At 40.1% G+C, this 6,937-nt stretch overlaps 1 long non-coding RNA gene across 1 annotated transcript; it reads left to right on the top strand.

Annotated features, from left to right (window-relative positions):
- Nucleotides 1-3,869: 3,869 nt before the first annotated feature.
- Nucleotides 3,870-5,472, top strand: LOC119901677. Its single transcript, XR_005444230.1, has 2 exons — nucleotides 3,870-3,941; nucleotides 4,534-5,472. It is a non-coding gene; the product is annotated as an uncharacterized LOC119901677 (long non-coding RNA).
- Nucleotides 5,473-6,937: the final 1,465 nt, after the last annotated feature.

The raw sequence follows: 6,937 nt of genomic DNA on the forward strand, positions 1-6,937 counted from the left end.
TAGTAGGATTGAGACTCTCTCCTGAGACACTGTGCGCGTTTAAGCACGAGCCACAGCAACATAAATTAATAATTAAAAATCTCCTGACAGGATCGGTCAAGCTCTAATGTTAATTCATGTTTTGTGTTCTTCTACACATCCAAAATTCTCACAGTCCAGGTTCATACAGTGAAACTGTTTGGAGTAAATCAGCTGTCTTCCTGATCAATGCTGAGCTTCATCAGTCTAAACATGGATTAAAGAGGTTGAAAGTTTAATTCTGTTTCCTCTGTTTTTCTGTTTTTCCTGTCAAGTTTATTACTGCAGTTTATTACTGCAGTTTGCTATATTTGACATATTTGCTGTGACATTATTGTGACACAGATGGAAATGTTCAAATGACTGACAGCAGCCTCTATAATCATCAAAGTAAATCGTTAAAGAAAACACTCATCCATCAATATAACACAATAAAGAATCACCTGGAAAGCTACAGTGACGGTGGAGGTGGGTAAAATGCCCATGTGGGTGTGGTCTCTAAATCTGATAAAATAATTAGTTGGTGGGGGTGGGTGGATGATTTATGCGTTTAGGCCTATATGAGTTCCGTTAATATCCAAGCTGATCCGCACATCCCACCAATTCTGCTGCTAAAACCGTGACAAAACAGTGCACTGAGCTGCTGAAGTCAAATTATTAGGCTGTAATATCAACCAGAACATTCAGACCTGATCTGCTGTGTTTCATGTTATAATAATAGTGCTCATGTAGTCTGCACGTGTCATTCCAACAGTAGAGTCCTGTGGTGACAGTTTTAATTGGGGCTAAATGAGATTAATGTTACTGTGTCATTTTGTAAAGGTACTGATGATGAAACTCTCACCTCATCAGGCTGAGGGCTGAAATGATCTCCTGTTTTTAGGCAAAAGGCGCACCGCAAAAAAAGTAGTACTGTGTAGCCTAGTGAATGATCAGGCTGCTGTAACCTGTGACTGTTTTCAACAGATGCTATAATGTTAATTGGAACATCGAGATGTTAGTACATGTGTTACGACCCTACCAGACTTACCATCCGGAGGAACGTAACAACATGTTATAATGTTAACAGACATGTTTCTGGATTGTGAAGAAATGATCTGTAGCCTTTAGTGCCAAAAGCTGGTCTGCTCATCTGACAGAGATCACAGCTCAAACAGTGGACAGATGATGCAGTTGTGCAACACGTCATATTTAATTGACGTTACTTTAAAATGACGACTCAGAGGAAGGGACATCTGATTTCATTAAATGCCTGTTTCCTGACTCCTCTCTCCTCGCGTCTCCTCCTCGAGCTCACATCTTGGATGGGAGGGACTAAGATGTGCTGCAAGGAGTTGAGGAGGCAGAAATTTGGGAAATGAGAAATGCCCAGTGTGTAAAAACGACAAATTGTGGTGGACTGTTTCTTGGAGTAGAGACCTTACAGTTGCCTACCATCACCCTGAGGTTTCCAGGCATGCAGCGGTGCTATAAAATCACTACACCCAGCTGCTAAAGCACACAATTAGCAATAAAACCACTTCATAAAACATCTTGTTTTACATGTCTTTTTGAGTACAGATTCTATAACCCTATGCTGCTGACAGTCTTCATGATGACCTAATAATGAAAGTAAAATCTAACGTTTCTCTCTTGGTGATTGGCTGTAATCACACACTCACTGTGTTTATGTTCAGTCTTTGCTGAAACACTTTGTTTGCAACAGTTAATACAGCCTCCAGGATTCTACTTTTTGTAATGAAAGGTTCAGAATTCAACTGATTTTCCACAAAGTGTTTTATGTCTCATCACCATCTGAGTGCAGACTGGCAGGTTTTTGGTGACTTAATGCCCGTCAGTTTGGATCTGACCTGAATTGAGGATGGTGAAGACCACTGGAGCAAACTGAAGCTCTTCCTGCTCTTCATGACCTTGAGCCACTGCAATTCTGCTAAAAGCCTCCAAATCCTTCCATCATTAGCAAAGCTCCAAGCTCTTCTCTGATTGTTTTTGTGGCTAGAAATGGAAGAGATTTGTTTTATAACATATTATAATCTCTATTTTGGGAGAAATGTTCCACGAGTTTAATTGTAATGTACCTAAAACTGGAGGACCCTGGTTGTCTTTCTTGCCCAAGAAAGTATTCAGTATACTCAGGTTGTATGATCTGTGGGGATGACATTTAAGCATATAACACATGCCCCCTGCTTTTCCAGCCAAACGAAAAAAGCACGGCTGTCTGAAACTTTGGACAGAATCAGAAGGAGCTTTATTGCCAAGTAGTGTTTTACACATATGAGGAATTTGCTGTGGTGATTAGGTGCCAAACGTAGACAAACATACAGTCGACATAAATAAATATATAAAAATATATAGCTCCATCAGCACTGACATGTAGCAGGTATATTTCACCTTTGGCAGTATCAAATGATTTGCTATCGAATATTTGAGAAATTATGGGTTGGGTGATCGAGTATAATAACACTCCCACTAGCAATATTTTTTTTCATTTTACTTTTTGTAAAACATTGACTGTTTCTGTCTTTGACAAAAAAAACTATTTTTTGTTGGCTTGATTGACTTTTTTCTTGTTTTTTAATTGTGAATATCTTTGGATGTTTAAAGATTTTTTCTTAGTAGAAGGTTGTAACTGGTGTTTGAAGTAATAGTTTTACCTGTGTAGCATGTTATACTAGCTCTAGCCCATCCTGTCTTGTAAAACTTGTGCTTCGATATGTGATAGCGAGTCACTGTAGCATTCAGTCTGCCCTCAGTCAAACATGAGTGGACATTGAAGTAGAGCTGCCCTTGGGGGCTTATCAATCAATGCTGCTCCACCAGCTGCTCTTCCTCCACTACCTCTACTTTTTTGTGTCCTGCCACCACTTGATCTTCCCTGTCTGACTGGGCAGACTGGGTGTGAAACTGTTATTGTATGGGGACACGCGGGAGGGGTAAGCGCTGCGAAGCCCTGGCCACTTCCCTTCAGAAGTCATGTTTGGGCTGTTCAAACGGTGTGAGCCAGTTTAGGTACAGCTGTGAGTGAAGCATACTATGAATGATATAAATTATACAAATGATATACATGATTGATTCTGATATAAGTCTGCACTTTAACTATAACTGTTAGAAATAGTATCACTGCTGTTTGAGATTGTTTTTATTTAAATGACGTACTTATTCCACATATTTGTCAGTTGTGTCTAAACAGAATGAGCAGAGGACACACAGAGGAGGTGGGAGAGAAGCCCCTTCCCTTCAGATCATCACACAAGGCGATGATCCTTTAACTTTGCTGTTGAAGGAGAAGCTATCCAGGAAGACATAAAAAGCTTATTTTATGAAGTTATTATAAAGATAAGCTCTAACGTTATGTATGATTTGAAAAGCAGAAGAGCAGAATTGAAAACGATCCTGTCCTGAGTGCTGTGTTTTTGGGTTTTGATTCTGAGGGTTTGGTTTTGTATCTGCATGTTTGTCCTGTCATCTGTTCAGTTTAGTTCTCTGAGTTTATTCATTTATCAGTTAGGTATCTGTTATATAGTCTGTGGTCTTGTATTTTGCATCTGTTAGTATCTGTCTGTTTCTGACAGTTCATCACCCTGCCTGTCTGTCTCTCTGCTGTCATTATTGGTATCACCTGTTTGTGCTCCTGCCCTCCTCATTAGCCTGTGCTTAAATGTTTGTTGCTTCTGTGTAGCTTTTGCTGGTTCGCTGTATGTAGGTATGTTGATCCACTGCTGTGTGTCTTGCTTGCTTGCTTGCTTTATTGCCTGCCTGTTTCTGCTGTTTAGTTTTGTTGAGTTCTGGACTTTAATAAATACTCGGAAACTGTACCTGTCGTGCCTCTGTGTCCTGTGTTTAGGTCTGTGTTCCTGCCTGCACACAAGACAAACCTTGACAAGAATTGCTTAGAGAGTAGCCCGGCCGACGGGGAGGAGGAGGTAAAATGCTGCTTTCTATTTGTTTGGAGCATGTGGAGAGGAATTACACATTCTACATTTTAGCAGCCTGATAGTGGAAGCTACATGTAAGCAGTGCAGCAGCACAGAGCAAAGTTCCATTTTACTGTGGGTCTGAAACAGGCAGAGGTAAGGAACAGGCAGGCTAGTAAAGGTGCTTTCAGACCAAAAGCGAAGCGAGCGTTCGGTTCCAGTGTTGTTATTGCCGTTTGGCACGCAGACATTGGACATTGCTGGGAGAAAAAAAGAAAGCGAGGAGGTTGAACTACCTGGTGAGTTCAGAAAACATTTGTATGTAACTTTATTCCAGCTATTGTAGTACTTAACTGTGACCAAGTTAATATAGCCCTGATTGATCCAAACTCCACCGTCAGGAGGGAGTGGTAGCAGGATCTGAAATGACAAGAGAGTTAGTATATGACAAAGGCAGAAAGCAGATAGAAAGCACTATAATCATGTTGACATTCTGACAAAAATAGTTATCTGTTCCTTCAGAAGTGAGACAGATGACTGAAATGCCTCTTGTGTAGACACTCATTAGCCGTCCCTCTGCAATGTCTGTTTTCTTTTGAAGCACAAAGAGGAAATTCCATACTGAAGACTAAGTTTTGAAGAATGCTTTAGGAAGGGATCTCTTTGTATCCAGTATGGACAGGAGGGATGATTGCAAGTGTTACGCTCAGTCTAGAGGCCTAGACGTAACATGAAACTACCCCCATCTTCCCCAAGTCCCAAGGAGCCACATAAACACAACTTACACTATTACACAAGATCAAACAGTGGCCTGTTGGGAGAGGAGGAAGATGCCAAGATGCCCCAGCCAGCCGCTGCCATCTTCTCTGCTTTCTGCCTACAGGAGCAGCCAATCATCCCCCACCAGCTGGAACCGCAGCCACCAATCCCCCGCCGAGCAGAGACATAAGCCACCAATCATAATGACGTTATGGGACAGACTTATTTACATAAGAAACAGGACAGGAATCAATAAACACTGTACATATCCCAAAGTTTACAAATTATGACCACAGTCGTAACAGCATGGAAGAAAAACCATTAAATGTACATACAGACGTGTGAGTGTTGTATTAAGATAGACTTGGTATTAAGATAGACTTGGAAACGTGTGACCCTTTAACTAAACCATGGGATGGATGACAGTTCGTGAAGATTGACAGGTGTTGGGACAGGATCTTTATCAAAAGATGGGACTAACAATAAGGAAGGAACTAAATAAAGGCAGTCCAAAGCCTGAGTGCATTCTTCACTCATTAAATTGCGCTTCCTGTCTAAATGAATGTGCATGATGATGTGAATGTTAACAGCCAATCAGTCTGAAAACATACAGTGATGCTTTGCCTAGCATCAGTTTTGTAGTTTGGATTCAAACTCCATCATTGGAAATTACAGGTTGCTTTCTATGCTGAATACTATGAAAACAGCTTCTATTCAGTGGAAATATCTGTTTCACAGCTGTGCCACTCTCTGCTTTATTACAGTTAACTGTCTGACAGTATGCTTTATGTGTCTCTTATTTCTTAGTATTTTGTACATTTGCAAAGAAAATGTGCATATTATTATGATGGCATATTAGGGCCAATGTAGGTTTTAAAAAATAAATTAAGCTGCTGGGGAAAGAGGGATAATATTCAGAGGAAAAACTCAGAAAACATCAGATAAAAGTTTTTGAGTTTTTTTCACTCAATAATACAAGACAAGAATCAGTGCAGACATAAGAGAAGAGGTGGAGCTTTCAGACAGTTAGGTGGATACAAGGGACTGCAACAAAGCCACTTGAAAGCATGTGTCACATCTTAGTTATTTATAAATGTCTTCCCCAGTTTTTTACCAATTGGTCTTTGAATGTCTTTGGAGGGATCTCATAATACTGGTTGGTGAAAGTTTGTGATGGCTGCTTTTATTACAATCCACTGCTTTAATTAGAGTACAGAACCTTTAATAACACAAGCACATCTGAAAAATAGTATTTTCTTTCTCGCAATGCCTGTATAATTTCATAGAATATTCACGTTTTTACTTGAACATTTGTGAGTTTATTTCAGATAAATTGTAATATTTCTTTTCGTAAGATGTAAATTATATATTTTTTACCTATACAATGTCCCCAATATGCCATCATAATAGAGAACATCTCTAAAGCTGCTATCCTGTGGTTTGGTCCGCAGAAAAATGTGCTCACCAGCAATGGCTCATACAGTTTCTTCTGAAGGCCATCTCTTTTGTTATTATTACAGCATGAATCTACTTCCTCTAAAAACTCCTTGAGATGTCTGTGTTTGAACTTTTGCAATTTGTTCACCGTGATTCAATTCAGCCGTCTGGGAGGGAGATTTTACAGCCCTCCCTACAGTGTCAGACTTTTTCATTTCACTGATTTAGAGCTACTTGTATCCATGGGAGACGGCGGACTGCACCGCAGCTACCACCGCCACCTCATTAAGGACGCTGGTGGGTCTGATCAAAGGAAAAAGTATTGTTATCCCACAGACTACTTCCCTAAGATTTAACCTCTGCAGACCTTTGCTGTCACTGCACAATAACACATTACCACACCCATCACATCTGCACAGTACACTTTGCAATTATGCATAATGAACAAGTTTTATAATTGTGAAACTTTAACACTTGCGTACTCGACTAATCCATTAATTTAGTGACCAGAAAAAAATTATTTTGTACAATCTTATGCCAACTGGCACTACATTGACATTACGCAAGTGAACATTTCAGGAACAATTGTATATAGCATAAGTATTATATAGTATACACTAGGGCTGTCCCCAACAAAGGATTTACATAGTCGAATCAGAACTGTCAAGTCTTGCCTACAGTCGACTGATAGCTAAACTAAGGCTTAGTGTTGACCATTTTTTCTCTGCTCTCCTGTTTTGCACGCATGACGTGCAGCCGACAACTGCATGCACGTTGCAGTTCCTTGCAGGTCTACTCCAAGGCTACTG

The sequence above is a fragment of the Micropterus salmoides genome, unplaced genomic scaffold (genome assembly GCF_014851395.1).
Source record: "Micropterus salmoides isolate LMB-PRFRI ecotype aquatic unplaced genomic scaffold, ASM1485139v1 Ms_hic_scaffold_14, whole genome shotgun sequence".
Classification (NCBI taxonomy): Eukaryota; Metazoa; Chordata; class Actinopteri; order Centrarchiformes; family Centrarchidae; genus Micropterus; species Micropterus salmoides.